This window comes from Oncorhynchus gorbuscha, linkage group LG21, assembly GCF_021184085.1.
Source record: "Oncorhynchus gorbuscha isolate QuinsamMale2020 ecotype Even-year linkage group LG21, OgorEven_v1.0, whole genome shotgun sequence".
Lineage (NCBI taxonomy): Eukaryota > Metazoa > Chordata > Actinopteri > Salmoniformes > Salmonidae > Oncorhynchus > Oncorhynchus gorbuscha.
In genome coordinates this window covers 56427956-56444362 of record NC_060193.1, presented here as the reverse complement: position 1 = coordinate 56444362, position 16407 = coordinate 56427956, and the positions used below count along the sequence as shown (strand labels likewise).

Sequence of the window (16407 nt, the reverse complement as noted above, 5' to 3'; positions counted from 1 at the left end):
TAAATTCAATATAATTAGCATTTCAAATAGTTTTCTTTGACTTTAGTTGACCTGTCGGTGGTGGGGGAAAAGTCAGTGTCTGAGTGAATGTGTTTTCATTACAGTTTGTATGTAATGCTCATTATTAACACAATTTTCGATTGTCTTATTGTAGGGTGAAGCCAAAGGGAAAAGTTGATATGTGGGTGGACAATAAAGATGTGTTGTTCTATACTATTCTATTATATCTAACACAGGTAGAATGCTCCACTAATTACAGTGACCTATAGACATGTGGTTGAATCCTAGACATGTGGTTGAATCTGCCTGTCTGGTTCTGCAGTGAAATACCTGGTCCCGTATCCACAAAGCACCTCAGAGTAGGAGTGCCGATCTAGGATCTGTCCATATAATATTATTCACTATGATCTAAAAGACAAACTGATCCTAGATCAGCACTCCTACTGGAGTCCAAACTGAAGGGTGAAGTTAAGACATAAAACAGAACCTTGAGACGGGGTTAATGGTTAGGATCCCTAAGTTAAAGAGTTAATAATTTGTAGATGCAACAAGCTGCCAGACTTCCATTAATTCTGAGAAGGTCACATTGTCCACAAAGTGTTCATGACAGGATCAGGAGGGGAAGTTTACATCCTACAGGGTTTAACGGCCTGGTTCGTTCAAGTTTAAACTTCCTAAAGACCAGTGATGGAGTTTACACAAAAATTATCGCTTTCCATAAATGAGGTTAAAATAAGGAATGAAGAGAGAGAGAGAGTGATTGAGAGAGAGACAGAAATAGAGTGTGTTTGTGTGTGTTTAAATTATGTTCATTATTTAATCTATGTGGAAATTAAGAGAAAGGGGACAAACAAAACACGCATAGTATTCTTAAAGACGATTGAGGATAGGTTTAAAGAGGATTGAGGATGGGTTTAAAGAGGATTGAGGATGGGTTAGTATCCATTATGAATATGAGTGGTGAGAGATATCATCCCAATATGAATAAGCCTGCACAGAAGAGACCAAGTGACTTCATAAATATTTGAAGTTACAGAGACTAACAGTCCATTCATTGGATTCAATCTACTTTATGAAGGCCGATAATCGTAAAACATTCAATAATGGGGACTCCGCCCCTCCATTCTATGTTACCATGGCAAAAAGTGCAGACGTCACGATCGAAAGAAACACTGTATATAAGTATTGGACCTTTTAATGAGACGGGGAGCTTGGATGCGTGTCCGGTAGGAGTGACACGTGTGGATAAGGGCACATCCAGGGGCAATACATTTTTCAATTAGTTTTTAAGTAAATTGGGATTTGATTGTTCAATAAGTTTATTTTTCCTCCACAAAACTGCAAACATGGGACGTGGAGTAAGTGCGCTTTTTCTTTCCATCTTCACATTCCAGCTCCATGAAATGCTAATGTTGCCTAATTTACGCAATTCTTAATGATAGACTACGTGTCAAAAGTGGTATCAATTAAAAAAAGATAATACGGTCGAAGTTGTTTTCAAATGATCACATGTACGTAGATGGCCGCATTTTTCTTTCAAAATGCCTGCGATGGGAAAGTGACTTCCGCATTTTGTAGGCTGAACAAAAGTTGCTTTCATAACGTGTCTTGATCGAGTGTCAGTTAGGGTTAAAAATGTGTTGTTTTTACATTGATACTGAAGATCCACAGGTTGGTTAGCTTGGATCTAGTCGCCAATGAGAAAAGCTTGTAAGCGCTACGATGATAGAATTGGCGGTGTAAGACAAGTTTGAAGATTGATACAATGTTTATTTTCAGCCAAGTAAAGTGCCGGGAAGTTGGCTACAAATATAGCGTGGTCTGTTTAAATTCGAGTTGCGGGAAGTGGAGGCAGACATGCTATATTGTGACTTGTGTTACTTTGACATACACGGCCATACAGAGCCTGTAGCCCACTTCTGAATATAAGTGATGGTCTTTGTTTCAATGAGTCTTTCATGGTGACTTGTAACCGGCTTGACTGAATTTTGATCTCCATTGAGAAATATAGGTAATATTCAGGTTCGTAATCAATTGGTTAAATGTAGTTGCTGTTGCGAAAGTCTGTTCTTCATAAATTGAATAATAACCCTAGTCCACCCCATTCACAATATCAACCATGCGCCAAAGTCGTCGGTGTTTATTTGTTTTTGTTATGCTCGTTGAATGTAGTTTTTATGTAGATGGCCTAATTTGGAATAATACCCTTTGGTTGCTTAAAAGGATAGTTCTGGATTTGAGCAGGATGCCCTTATCTACTTCCCCAGAGTTAGACGAACTCGTGGATACCATTTTTATGTCTGCGTTCAGTTTGAAGGAAATTGCTAACCAGCGTTAGCGCAATGACTTGAAGTATATGGGAACACGCTAACACTAGTTAGCATTGGCTCACGAAAATACCTTTAACTTTCGTAATACTGGACGCAGAGACCCAACAATGGTGTCCACGAGGTCATCTGACTCTGGGGAAAATACAGAACTGTTCCTTGATAACATTTGAGCACCTGCAAAATCTCTTTAAAAAATAAATATATTCCACATAAGGCTTAATTTACATTTACATTTAAGTCATTTAGCAGACGCTCTTATCCAGAGCGACTTACAAATTGGTGCGTTCACCTTGTTGTATATGGATGTGTAAGACATTTCTTGTGTAGCCCACATTCTGCGAATGTTCAGATAGGCCTACAATGTGTCTTTGGGAAGACTTCCATCAACTACAGCCCCCTCATGTATTAACGAAAGTAATCGCTTTTCCAAAAAAACAATCGTTTTTATTAAACTTGATACAAATCGGTCCAAGACAAATAATCTCCTAGTTGCTCCAATGCTGTTCAATACACTAGATTTGTTGTATATTCATCTCATATCGAGGCATATTGTTCTAGACTTGTAGAATTAAGTGTTTGTTTTTTTATGGGCAATCCTTAGTCAATAGGGTTTTTGTCATCACGCCTGTCTAAATAACTACCTGCAATTTTATGGTGATGGAAAATATATCAATTATTGGGGTGATTTTTATTTGATGTTTTATATATATTTTACAACTACCTACCTGTGACTCCTGTATTTGGCTACTGTATGGCAGACTGGTGGGATATCGGGGAGGTTAATAGCATCATATAAAAGGCTCACCACTCCCTGCTGGGCAACAGATCACACGGGCACAGTGATAAATGATGCATTCACAGCTACAGTAAGAGAGGGGTGACTAGAGAGACAGATTGGTTGTATGATGTGAATGCAGAGCAGCAAACCTCCATGTTTTGGATTCTTTCCCTGTATGGTGGTGAACACTCTGCTCTGCCCCCACCCCTCCTGTCCTCTTCTCAGCGCTCTGGTCCAGTACACGCACAATAGGCACAGATGCTTGGACAGCCGGACTAATGATTTCCAGGAGACCGCAGAGAGGGATGAGAGAGGGGGGAGTGAGAGGTACAGGGAGAGAATGAGGGTGACATAGGGCTGGCGGGAGCAAAGGGTTGGTTAGAGTGGTGAGGTATATGAGACTGCTCTGAAGATGAGGCACCAGTTGCTGCATTGTCATCATTGTTCAGAGGGAGCTAGCAGAATTTCTCTGAACTGGTTGAATGGCAGATGGAGGACAAATTCAGTTTTTCTGTAATGAAATGGAAAATCAAGAGGTATGATAGTATAAAACTGCTCACTGTCAACAAATTGAAACGCCCAAAAGTTCCTTCCTGAAATGGAATACTTTGGCTATTGTTTCTATCTCTCAAAATAAACTGTGATCTGAAAACAAGGCTGTTTTCCTGTAATGTTATTAGGGTGCATTCTTTCTTCGTTTTACCACTTCTTTTCTCGCCATCTTTCATCAAGGGGGGGGGGGGGGGGGGGGGGGGGGGGGGGGTGGTGGTGGTGGTGTCATTTGTTTTAAAGATTCCACCACTGAGTGTGATGGAAAGTGGCTTGTGGAAAAACTCCACTGTAAACAAATGAGGCCTAGAATATGTCCAAAACAAGGTCTTTTTATATGGTGAAGTAATTTGGGAATGATTTATTTCTCTCCAGTGTTCCATCTCTGAGCTACTATCAGGTTGTGGCCTCAGCTGACCATTATTTCCCCCCGCGGGGGTCCACTGTGGAACCAAGAGACCTGCTCTCTAGCGCTCTTTAAAACATGATTTTTTGCTCTTTCTCCTGAGGATTTCACATTCTTTCCACTCCACAGTCTCTATGTATTAGGCATCCCTTTTGTCACACGCCACCCCATCTCTGTGACAGAGAACACATCTCACCCCCACTGCCCCTTTTCTCTCCTGCTCGATCTCCCTCTCTGCTCGTTTGGCTTAGCTGCCTAAACATTATGGAGAGTTCCACACATTATTACACCTTCTGTTTCCTCCACTGTAATTTCGATTTGTTCCAACTGCAGAGGGAATTGTAAAAAAAAAAAAAAAAAAAGTTTGTCCCATAGGCCTATTCACAATCGGCATTTCGCAATAGCCGCGTGCATGCTGTTCTAACCTACATTTCAGACTAGCGCAATAAAGGAAGTTGCATCCCATTGATTTGTATTCTGCTTTTAACTGTGGTTCCTGGGGTCTTAAGGAGAAACCCAGGCATTCACCATCTTTGTTCTGTGGGAAAACCGACTCTTCCAGTGGACGTGGTGGGAGTTTTAAATGCGTTTCTTGTGAATAAATGAACTTTTTTCTGAAGTGAAGAGAGGGAGAGAAAAGGGGGAGGAGAGTAACACGTGACTCGGTCCATTCAGATATCTGAGAGGTGTGGTTATGTCGCCTGTAGCAACGGGGCAAAGTCCCAGGGCGAGGAGGAGCCAATATGCTTGAGTGAGCAGCTTTTGTATTTGGCACATGTACAGAACCAGGAATGGTGTTCACAGGAATTCGACTCTGGCTGTAAAATATGCACCCGCTCGCCCGTCTCTTATGAACTTTTGTTGATCTGGTGTTTTAGCGTAAAAGTGAGAGGCCCCTCATCTCACTCAGGCTGTTCTGTCTATCGCTGTTGTTTTTATGAGGACAGTTGTTCTTTAAAACTTTCTGTCCTCTTGGAAAGATGTCTTGCCGGCTTCACCCCCTTCTCCACCCACCCTGCGTTCTTGCACTCTCTTTCACACATAGTTGTTTCTCTTTCTGTCCCAGACTAATTACACTCACTCCCATATGCAACGTTCATGAGAACAACGATTACGCAGTTGAATATACTACTCTGAACTATGGGAGAAATGGTATTCAGACCCAAGCCATGTTTACCACAGTGGTGTTGCTCCCACTCCCAGATCAAACCATTACAGTAATCCCATATAAGAATGCGGTAAACCTGGTATCTTAAGTGTTTTGCTAAGAGGTACTGAATAAATTCCATGACTGTACAAAATAAACTCTGTCCAAAATAAAGTCACTCTAAAGATCTATTTCTCTGCCCCATTTTTCAGTATTGTTTTTACATGGTTCTCTATAGAGGTACAAAGCCTCATTGTTCTCAGACTTGTAGTGGGACAACTGTTGTTTTTGCATGATTGGTCTTGTGAGAGATTCCACACAATTGCTGACATTCACACTTTTTTTTCCTGTTTTCAGTGCAGTAGCTTCCTGTTTCGTTTGAGAGACAGCTGAGTAATATTTCCAAAACAGCATCCTCCCTTCCTTGCTTCATTGTGGTAACGGATGTGTGCACTATTGGGAAAGTAAAAGTGATATTTCTAAATAGTATTAGTAGGGGGGGGGGGTGCATTTTCAAAAGGGCACGTCTGTGTGCCTGTCAACTAACAAAAAGACAACAGGGGACTGCGACAACAGATTCCTTGAGGGCCCGGAAGACTCCAGCAGGACTTGTCGTTCCACCTCTACCCTTTACTGTTCCAACAGCAACAAAAACACTGGTAGGACCCCTAATGTTGGATTCCGTTGTAACCAAACAACAAAGTTAAATGTTCAGTCAAGCCCCTGTGACTTGGGGATCACATTCTGAACCAGGAACTGTCTTGCTTCGAGTCGAGCAGCTTTTGTGTAACCTCATAGTGTCAAATCAAGAGAAGCATGTAGAGCTCTCTCCCCCACAGCCAAAACACTTCTGAACACCAGTAGAACCTGAATAATTTATGATCACTAACTGCCTTACCGATGTTTATCTGGTACTGTGCATTATCCTGTTACCGCAGTGTCCCAACACCCTCCCCTTTTCAGCCGTCTAGCTGACGCATTCTTCAACAGGTCTTTGTCCTCTTCCCAAAAGTGACCGATTTGATAATGGAGAAAGGGAAGAGTGACTGAACAATGTGTCTGCAGAAGGTGAGGTGCCAGGGTTATTTTGGACTTTCACAATGAGATGACTCCAGAGGAAGAAAGTTCTGTGTGTACTCAAGACAACCGAGCCAACGATGTGCATCTTTCCCCTCTGGAGAGTTCATTTTGCCCCTATTCTGGACAAAGTATTGTGACATAGAGCCTAATAGTCTGATATTCCTGGATTGCAGTGGAGTATGTTGAAATGACCCTCAGCCCCACCCCTCCCACAGCTCTCATTATTGACGCAGTTGTGCAAAGTGACGGTCTGTGACCTGATTGTTCATTAAGCATTTCCTCATGAACTTCACAGATGCCATTTTCAAACATCTGAGTTTCTTCTGCTGAGTAGTGAAAGTTATTATCTAGCACAGGTCGTAGACTCTAAAAGGTGAAAGCCTACCGGGTGATAGTCCAAAAGGGACAGCCACAACTATCTTTGTACTTGTTGCACCATACCTGTCCAGGTCACGTTTGTTTTGTAAATGATAACTGGGCTTACGTTCAGTAGAACAATGCTACATCAATAACCCACAAGTTGTTGGGTGACTTCTGGTAAGTCATTTGTAACTGAAAATGAGCATTTTTTATCCATTGTTTAAATGAGTGCTTCTCTAATTGACTCAATGAATGACCTTTTCAAGAGTTGGGCCCCCAGACTTGGGTTTTATTAATGCCTCGGAAACACTATGGGAAGCTATACTATAAGCAGATTCTGTATCGGGTGCTTGAGTTGGGTGACAATTTTATTTTTTTCGGGCAGAGCTCTAAAGGGCCTCTTTCTACCTATTCTATTATGTGTTTGTATATATTTTTTTTTATCGCTCCTAACTATCTTTTCTTGCCCTCTCTGTAGGAAGGACGGGAACAGTATGAGCTGGCGGCGACCTCTGAGCAGGGAGGCAAGAAGAAGAATGCCAAGGCCATGAAGAAGGAGAGGGACATGGATGAGTTGAAAAAGGAAGTTGATCTGGTGAGTTGGCTTCTCTCACTTTCTTTCTCTTTCAGGACCTGGGAAGTTCATCTTTAAATCATAAGTCTTGCTCACTCATGTGTTGATGTCACTGACTTGGTGTCAAGCTGCATGTACTGTACTGTATGTTTATCTCGATGGTGTCGAAGTGCAGTGCAATACGATTGTCAGTGACATGTTCCTAATCTCTGTCCCATAGGATGACCATAAACTGACCCTGGATGAGCTCAACCGCAAATACGGCACCGACCTTAGTAGGGTGAGTCTGGAGCTTCACTCATTTTCATTTAAGTTGGCAATTCAATCATCTCCTCTGCACTGTTTTCTGTTAACAAACTAGTTACTTATCGACCACAGCTGGAATGCAATTCAGTTCGGTTCTCCTCAATTCGAATAGTTTCAATTATTGAATAGAAAAATTAAGTCAAGTGATGGACTTCAAAGTTCTGCTCAAGTTATGGGTTTCGGACTCTTGGGATCTCTTCCAATTATTAAACCGTGGAAGAAAGGGGTTATCATTGACTTGGATGTGACAAATATCCAAGGCAATTGGAGGAGGCAATATGAGAGATGCTTTATCCCTCTTTTACATCCATGCAAATGGACTCTTGATCATGATTTGGAGATCAAGGGGAATAGTAGATTAGTACCTCCAAACCTAGCAGCGCAGCCGAGTGGTCCTTTTTTGAATAATTCACAAGCAGCAGGCTCATAGCACCTCAGCCCAGATTTAGGATGCACTCAATCCCAGCAGAGGAGATGGCACTGTTTTCATTGTTTCATTGTTTGCAGCGAGTTGCCTGGCAACTGTCAGCACCTCGACTCTCTCCAGAGCCCCATTGACTTGTTTCTCTGTTCTCTGCCTTATGTGAAATTAGAGTTATGACTTGGCCCTGCAGTGTCTATGCCACTGACAGACCTCGAGAGATATTATTGTGTTGACAATTTGCTTCCTCTCTCCTTATCACGTGCCGTGAAAGAGAATCTCAAGAATGGGGGAAGGGTGGGGTACCTAGATATACCCGAATATAGCAAAATACTTGATTTTTAAAAAGCATGGGTCGATAATGGTATACCCTTAAAAGGTTGGGTGGGAGGGAAGCACCCATTCTTTTAAATTTTAAGTATCCTCCTACAGCATCTTAATTTGAGGTCTCGACATGTAAAGTAACACAACCAATTTTGTATTTCCTCAGGGGTTATCCAGTGCTAAGGCTGCCGAGAACCTTGCCCGTGATGGCCCCAATTCCCTGACCCCTCCTCCCACTACCCCTGAGTGGGTGAAGTTCTGCAAGCAGATGTTTGGCGGGTTCTCCATGCTGCTGTGGACTGGCGCTCTCCTCTGCTTCCTGGCCTACGGAATCCAGGCAGCCATGGAGGATGAGCCGGCCAATGATAACGTAAGATTCCAAGATGAAGAATGTTGATTTCATTGACATTGTGATGGAATTGAAAGCAGATGATGCTTGGGTTTTGTAGTTCTTTTGCACTGATGTTTGTGCGGGGGATTCAACTTAATTTTAACACGTTCTGCATCTTTGTCTCACACAGTTGTACCTGGGTGTTGTACTCTCTGCTGTTGTCATTGTTACTGGCTGTTTCTCCTACTACCAAGAGGCCAAGAGCTCAAAGATCATGGACTCCTTCAAGAACCTGGTCCCACAGGTTAGACTTCTGCCTTTTCAAACACCTTTAAGAAGAACTTGATTGTATTGTCATGTATTGGTACATGACACTGGCTGACATGACAGGTACTGGCTGTTTTAGAAACACTTCTTTTTGAAGGTGTTTTCTTTTCCTTTATTGTTACATTTAAAGATGAATCTTGTTGTGTCCTCTACCTTGTAGCAAGCCCTGGTTGTCCGTGATGGTGAGAAGATGAACATCAACGCTCAACAAGTGGTGGTTGGAGATCTGGTGGAGGTGAAAGGTGGAGATAGGATTCCCGCCGATTTGCGAATCATCTCTGCCAGCGGTTGCAAAGTGGGTACTTTAAAATCCCCTTGCTCCAAATACGTCACGTTCCACCCATGTCCGTGCCAGTCATTATTGTATTAATCTAATTCCCTCCCCACTTAGGTGGACAACTCCTCCCTCACTGGTGAATCTGAGCCCCAAACCCGTACTCCGGACTACTCCAATGACAACCCCTGGAGACAAGGAACATTGCCTTCTTCTCTACCAACTGTGTTGAAGGTACTTTAACAGAGCAGAGTTGCTCAGATGAGAAACAAACCAAATAAAAATAAATTCTGCCCAGGGACCACAGATTAAAAATGAGGAATCTAGCTAAATCTGGTACAAGGGCATGTTGTACATGGTCTCTCGCAAATAAATGAAATAAAACAAACCATTACTGGGCTAGCTTCGATGAAGTCCTGTTGCTGTATAAAGTATGTCCACCATTTCTGAGGTTGAATCACTGTCAACTGTGCTGTTAAACAGTAGTCAATATGATGGCATGATTGTTAAATGAAGTCTGCACGTTATTTCCTGCAGGAACTGCCAGAGGTATTGTCATCAACACTGGTGACCGCACTGTTATGGGTCGTATTGCTACCCTCGCCTCTGGCCTGGAAGTCGGACGTACCCCAATCTCTATTGAAATTGAGCACTTCATCCACATCATCACCGGTGTGGCCGTCTTCCTGGGCATGTCTTTCTTTGTCCTGTCCCTCATCCTCGGATACTCTTGGCTGGAAGCTGTCATCTTCCTCATCGGAATCATTGTCGCTAATGTGCCTGAGGGTCTCCTGGCCACTGTAACTGTGAGTACGGTCTTTCGGGGGCCCCCCCCCAAATACTTCCGATATGGCTCCAAAAACCAGTACATTGCCAATTTTGTTCGACAGACATGCTGAGTGGCTTTTGGCTTTCTCCGTAGGTGTGTTTAACTCTGACTGCCAAGCGTATGGCCAAGAAGAACTGCCTGGTGAAGAATCTCGAAGCTGTTGAGACCTTGGGCTCCACCTCCACCATTTGCTCTGACAAGACCGGAACCCTGACTCAGAACAGAATGACCGTGGCTCACATGTGGTTCGACAACCAGATCCATGAGGCTGACACCACAGAGAACCAGAGCGGTACCTCCTTCGACAGGAGCTCTGCCACCTGGGCTGCCCTGGCTAGAGTCGCTGGCCTGTGTAACCGTGCCGTCTTCCTGGCAGAACAGAGCGGTATTCCTATCCTTAAAGTAAGTGTCTCATTTCCCCAGAGTGAATTGACAACCGTATACACATGGAGCTATCGACAGGAGTTCAGCATGTAATGCCTCTGAAAAGGCTCAACAGGGTTGTCTTTCACCTTATGTAATTCCTCCCCTGTCACCCGAATGCCTCATATTGCCTCAGCCATTAATCATCTCACCTTGGACTAGCTGTGATTACCACACTTAATTTCACCCCTTATTTTCAGTTTCTCTTTGTCACGGTCTTTGTCTTCTACCAGGCTCAATCTACAAAGATTTCCTTTTCATTCAGTCTGTTTAAATTGATGGAGGGCATTTTAATGATTTGGGCCACTTGGAAGTGCTAGTGTGTGAAAGAGAGTGTGCGCCAGCGGCGTACCACGTCCACTTCATCTGCCTACTCGTTTCCCTCTCACAGAGAGATGTGGCTGGTGATGCCTCAGAGTCTGCCCTGCTGAAGTGTATTGAGCTGTGCTGTGGGTCTGTGCAAGGCATGAGAGACCAGTACACCAAGGTTGCTGAGATCCCATTCAACTCCACCAACAAATACCAGGTAGGGCAATGGCACCCTGCCACATGAAATATTGGCAAATAAGTTTTCAATAAGTCTTAAACCCTTCCCTTTGGCACAGAGCTCAATATGGTTATGCCTATTCTGCTAATCTGTTTTCAAAATGGCTGCTCCTATAATTTTATCCCTTAGCTCTCCGTTCACCTAAACAAGAATGAGGGTGAGTCCAAGCATCTGCTGGTGATGAAGGGAGCCCCTGAGAGGATCCTGGACCGCTGCTCCACCATTTTGATCCAGGGCAAAGAACAGCCTCTGGATGACGAGATGAAGGACTCTTTCCAGAACGCCTACATGGAACTGGGTGGTCTGGGAGAGCGAGTGCTGGGTAATAGTCATTTATTTCAGTCATCACTAGCCAATACTACTGTATTTTTGTTATTCCATCTGTGTTGTCAAATTATCCAATGTGAGGTGTAAAATTGTGCTTTTGCTCCCTTTTTCAATTCACATTTTCACAATTTTGTATCTGTCTAGGGTTCTGTCATTTCCAGCTCCCTGATGACCAGTTCGCTGAGGGCTTCCAGTTTGATTGTGAAGAGGTGAACTTCCCAACTGAGAATCTGTGCTTCGTTGGCCTAATGTCCATGATTGACCCTCCCCGTGCTGCTGTGCCTGATGCTGTGGGAAAGTGCAGGAGTGCTGGAATCAAGGTATGGCAATGTAACACTTGACACGACTCTTCAGTCAATCCACATAAAATCAAATCAAATCAAATTTTATTTGTCACATACACATGGTTAGCAGATGTTAATGCGAGTGTAGCGAAATGCTTGTGCTTCTAGTTCCGACAATGCAGTGATAACCAACAAGTAATCTAACTAACAATTCCAAAACTACTGTCTTATACACAGTGTAAGGGGATAAGGAACATGTACATAAGGATATATGAATGAGTGATGGTACAGAGCAGCATACAGTAGATGGTATCGAGTACAGTATATACATATGAGATGAGTGTGTAGACAAAGTAAACAAAGTGGCATAGTTAAAGTGGCTAGTGATACATGTGTTACATAAGGATGCAGTCGATGATGTAGAGTACAGTATATACATATGCATATGAGATGAATAATGTAGGGTAAGTAACATTATATAAGGTAGCATAGCAGCCACTGTGATCAGACCACTCCTCTTCCCTTCCTTCCCTTAGGTTATCATGGTCACTGGTGATCATCCCATCACTGCTAAGGCCATTGCCAAGGGTGTGGGCATCATTTCTGAAGGAAACGAGACTGTTGAGGACATTGCTGCTCGTCTGAACATTCCAGTCAATGAAGTTGACCCTAGGTATGTTGCGATTTAAAAAAATATATATATAAAAAAGTTACGTTATTGGAAACAACAGTAAAACCCTTGCAGTTTCTACATTTTTCATTTTTGAAGTCCTTTTTCAAAGATTTTATTCAAGCTTGAATGTCAGGTCCTTCTCATGAGCGCTTATAGACATTATAGAAATGTCTTCATATTAATGGGATTTCCCATAAAATAAAGGGTACATTTTTCCCAGGGATGCCAAGGCCTGTGTGGTTCATGGCGGTGACCTCAAGGACCTGAGCGCTGAACAGTTGGACGACATCCTGAAATATCACACAGAGATTGTGTTTGCCAGAACCTCTCCTCAGCAGAAGCTTATTATAGTGGAGGGCTGCCAGCGCCAGGTAATATTCAGCTCAACTTAAAGACACTAGGCCGATCTCACGAGAGGTAAACAGAGTGACTGTAGCGTAGATAAATTCCTTTCAAATTAAAAATGTGTTTACCAGTTTTCTCTCTCTAGATGTTTCTCTTCTTAGACTCAAACACCTCTCCTCCTTATCCACAGGGTGCTATTGTGGCTGTGACAGGTGATGGTGTGAACGATTCTCCTGCTCTGAAGAAGGCTGACATCGGTGTTGCTATGGGGATCTCTGGATCGGACGTCTCCAAGCAGGCTGCAGACATGATCCTCCTGGATGACAACTTTGCCTCCATCGTGACTGGTGTTGAAGAAGGTAGAAGCAGCATTTCAGTGGATTTAGAATGTTTGGGGTTCCTTCTATTCGGCATTATTTTCACCAACGTTATGCATGTACCTTTCCTAGGCCGTCTGATCTTTGACAACTTGAAGAAGTCCATCGCCTACACCCTGACCAGTAACATTCCAGAAATCACACCCTTCCTCTTCTTCATCATCGCCAACATTCCACTGCCCCTAGGAACCGTCACCATCCTCTGTATCGACTTGGGAACTGACATGGTAAGGAATTTGTATATTTAAGATTTTTCTTTTCTAAATCTTTGGTTACTGTTCAGTTTTATTCTAATTGTTGAAATCGTCCTCAACTTTGCAGGTCCCCGCCATCTCCCTGGCCTACGAAGCTGCTGAGAGTGACATCATGAAGAGACAGCCCAGAAACTCCAAAACAGACAAACTGGTGAATGAAAGACTTATCAGCATAGCCTACGGTCAAATCGGTAAGACCGCTTTTCACAAAGCCTTACTTGCGCAAAACAAAGTATTTTCATTCTTAGATGAAAGATTAACATCTCATACACCTCAAACTGGATTCCAACTCTTAAGTTGACTGGGTGGTTTTGGGATCAGCTGGAAGTGGGGTATGCGCCAGAAATAGCCTCCCTGGTGATAAGAGAAGGGGTCTCTGAGTGATTATGGGATGTTTCACACTTTGGTGATGGAGCCAGAGGTTTCCATGTGAGCGGGACTTTCCTTAAGAGGAAACACTGATATGGACAGGATTCACATACTGCGGTTGCATCATATCATGGGTCGCAAACCTCTCCCACCAACGTGATACTCCTTGGGAATCACTGTAGGGCGGCAGGTAGCCTAGCGGTTAGTGTTGGCCCAGTAACTGAAAGGTCGCTGGTTCGAATACCCGAGCCGACAGGGTGAAAATCTTTGCTCCGTGCCTTGAGCAAGGCAGTTAACTCTAATAAGCTCCAGGTGCACCCTACTACTATGGCTGACCCTGTAAAACAACACATTCCCCTGCACCTGTCCGGTGATGTGACAATCAAACTTGAAAACATTTTTTTAATGGAGATTGATGCAACATAGAAAAACCAGCAGACAGAATGACATGGATATAATCTGATACAAATGCACCCATCTGATCCTGTCTCCCCATCTCTCCATAGGTATGATCCAGGCTTTGGCTGGGTTCTTCACATACTTTGTGATCCTTGCTGAGAACGGGTTCTTACCCTCCAGACTGCTAGGTATTCGTGTGGACTGGGACAACAAATTTTGCAACGACCTGGAGGATAGCTATGGTCAGCAGTGGGTGAGTATGCAGACACCAATGTGGTTTTCACAAGCCTTGTTGTTTGGTCTGACTCTAGATGATTAGCTGACGGTTTCTCCCTCTGTTGCTGACTGTTTCCCTCAGACTTATGAACAGAGAAAGATTGTGGAGTTCACCTGCCACACAGCATTCTTCGCCAGTATTGTAGTTGTACAGTGGGCTGATTTGATCATCTGTAAGACCAGGAGGAACTCAGTCTTCCAACAAGGAATGAGGTTAGTTCAGTGGCCATTTTGAAGAGCATCGACTGTTGTTAGTTTTTGTTGTCAAAGAAATGACTTGATTTTAAATGCTGCTTCTGTCCTCCTCAGGAATAAGATTCTCATCTTCGGCCTGTTTGAGGAGACCGCCCTGGCCGCCTTCCTGTCCTACTGTCCTGGGATGGGCATCGCCCTCAGAATGTACCCACTCAAGTAAGTAAAGACCCTTCAGTTAGGTACACTCCATCTCTTAATAAAATAATTTGTAGTACCAAAAATACTTAACTCTTGGAGGACTTCTATTAAGCTTAGCTATGTGTTTGCTTAAAATGTTACGGTCTGTTCTTGGGGTATTCTGGTCTGGAGTCATTTCAGATCTGTTCTTGGGGTATTCTGGTCTGGAGTCATTTCAGATCTGTTCTTGGGGTATTCTGGTCTGGAGTCATTTCAGATCTGTTCTTGGGGTATTCTGGTCTGGAGTCATTTCAGATCTGTTCTTGGGGTATTCTGGTCTGGAGTCATTTCAGATCTGTTCTTGGGGTATTCTGGTCTGGAGTCATTTCAGATCTGTTCTTGGGGTATTCTGGTCTGGAGTCATTTCAGATCTGTTCTTGGGGTATTCTGGTCTGGAGTCATTTCAGATCTGTTGTTTTTGTATTCTCCTTAGACCCAGCTGGTGGTTCTGCGCCTTCCCATACTCTCTCCTCATCTTTATTTATGATGAAATCCGAAAACTGATCATCCGACGCAGCCCAGGAGGTGAGTCTAAATCCCTTTTAGTTATTACTGTGACCATCTGCTGTACTTGTTCATACAAGTTCTCAGTTTGGCTCTCAAAACCACCAGATTTTCCCTCGTTCTCAGGAGGATAGTAAGGCTACCTAAATATGCAGCCTTACTATCTGGCAAACAAGCGAAGTCTGTAAATCTTTAAGCAGCAGCAAATTTTTCAGATGTGCAAGACAGTGGACACAGACACGTTTGGGAGTCTAGTCCATTCCATTGACAACTGCTAATGTAAAAATGGCTTTATAAAATGCATTTGATGTGAGTAAACCGGTATGCTGTCAGAGACCATGTTAAAGACGTCGGTCACTTGACTGTCTTCCTCCGTGACCGTCTGAACTACACACGGATAGTTAACATGATCATTGTTTATGTATGCTACAGCCTTCCTTAGTCCACCTGTTTTAGCAGAGGTAATTGATCTCTAAATCCTGTTTTCCATCTTCTCTGTTTTAGGTTGGGTGGAGAGGGAGACGTACTACTAGAAAGCATCCCGTTTGCATCGCTCAAGTTCTTGCATGGTTGTCTTGCTGCTCGGAATTTTAAATTCTGTAAAATGTGGCTGTGTTTTTATATAGGGACTGCGTGATACTAAAACACTGAGATCGAGATGATGAACCAAGACATTTTACATTGTGTGCCTTGTTTCTGGAACAGGACCAATTTTATACATGTTTTTAACAGTAATATAAATAAACTTTCAGTCAGCTCCCACTTTGGTGTGTATGGTTTGTGCATGTGTGCTTGCACGTTTCCTCATTGCAACTTGGAGACTTTCCAGAATAAACACAGCATCAATAGATCTTCAGGTCCTTCTTTTCCTATCCTTCCTGGAGAGTCTCTCTACTCTCTCTCTGTTTTAACCATGAGCACTGCTTTCAGTGTGCAGTCAACGAACACCAGCTAGTTGTTCACTGTCATTGTAGTACAGAATGTAGACTGTATTTCATCTCACCTTTTGACCCATTCACATCGCACTTTATCCATCTACTGCCCAACATTAAACACTATCTCCACACACTAGCAAGCCTGTGTCAGAGCAACCGTCTATCAGAAGCACAAGGCAAGACTTATCAACTGGCAGCACTTGAGCATAAAAACCCTGCTGACAAC

General features: G+C 43.2%; 1 pseudogene across 1 annotated transcript; it reads left to right on the top strand.

Moving 5' to 3' along the window:
* Window positions 1-1197: 1197 nt before the first annotated feature.
* LOC124007715 lies at window positions 1198-16008 on the top strand (annotated as a pseudogene). The gene is made up of 22 exons (XR_006833997.1): window positions 1198-1358; window positions 7129-7245; window positions 7445-7504; window positions 8442-8645; window positions 8797-8910; window positions 9094-9228; window positions 9325-9441; window positions 9745-10013; window positions 10130-10438; window positions 10851-10985; window positions 11136-11328; window positions 11478-11653; window positions 12154-12290; window positions 12511-12661; window positions 12826-12994; window positions 13085-13239; window positions 13334-13457; window positions 14142-14287; window positions 14393-14523; window positions 14620-14721; window positions 15176-15267; window positions 15751-16008. The product of XR_006833997.1 is annotated as a sodium/potassium-transporting ATPase subunit alpha-1-like (transcript).
* Window positions 16009-16407: the final 399 nt, after the last annotated feature.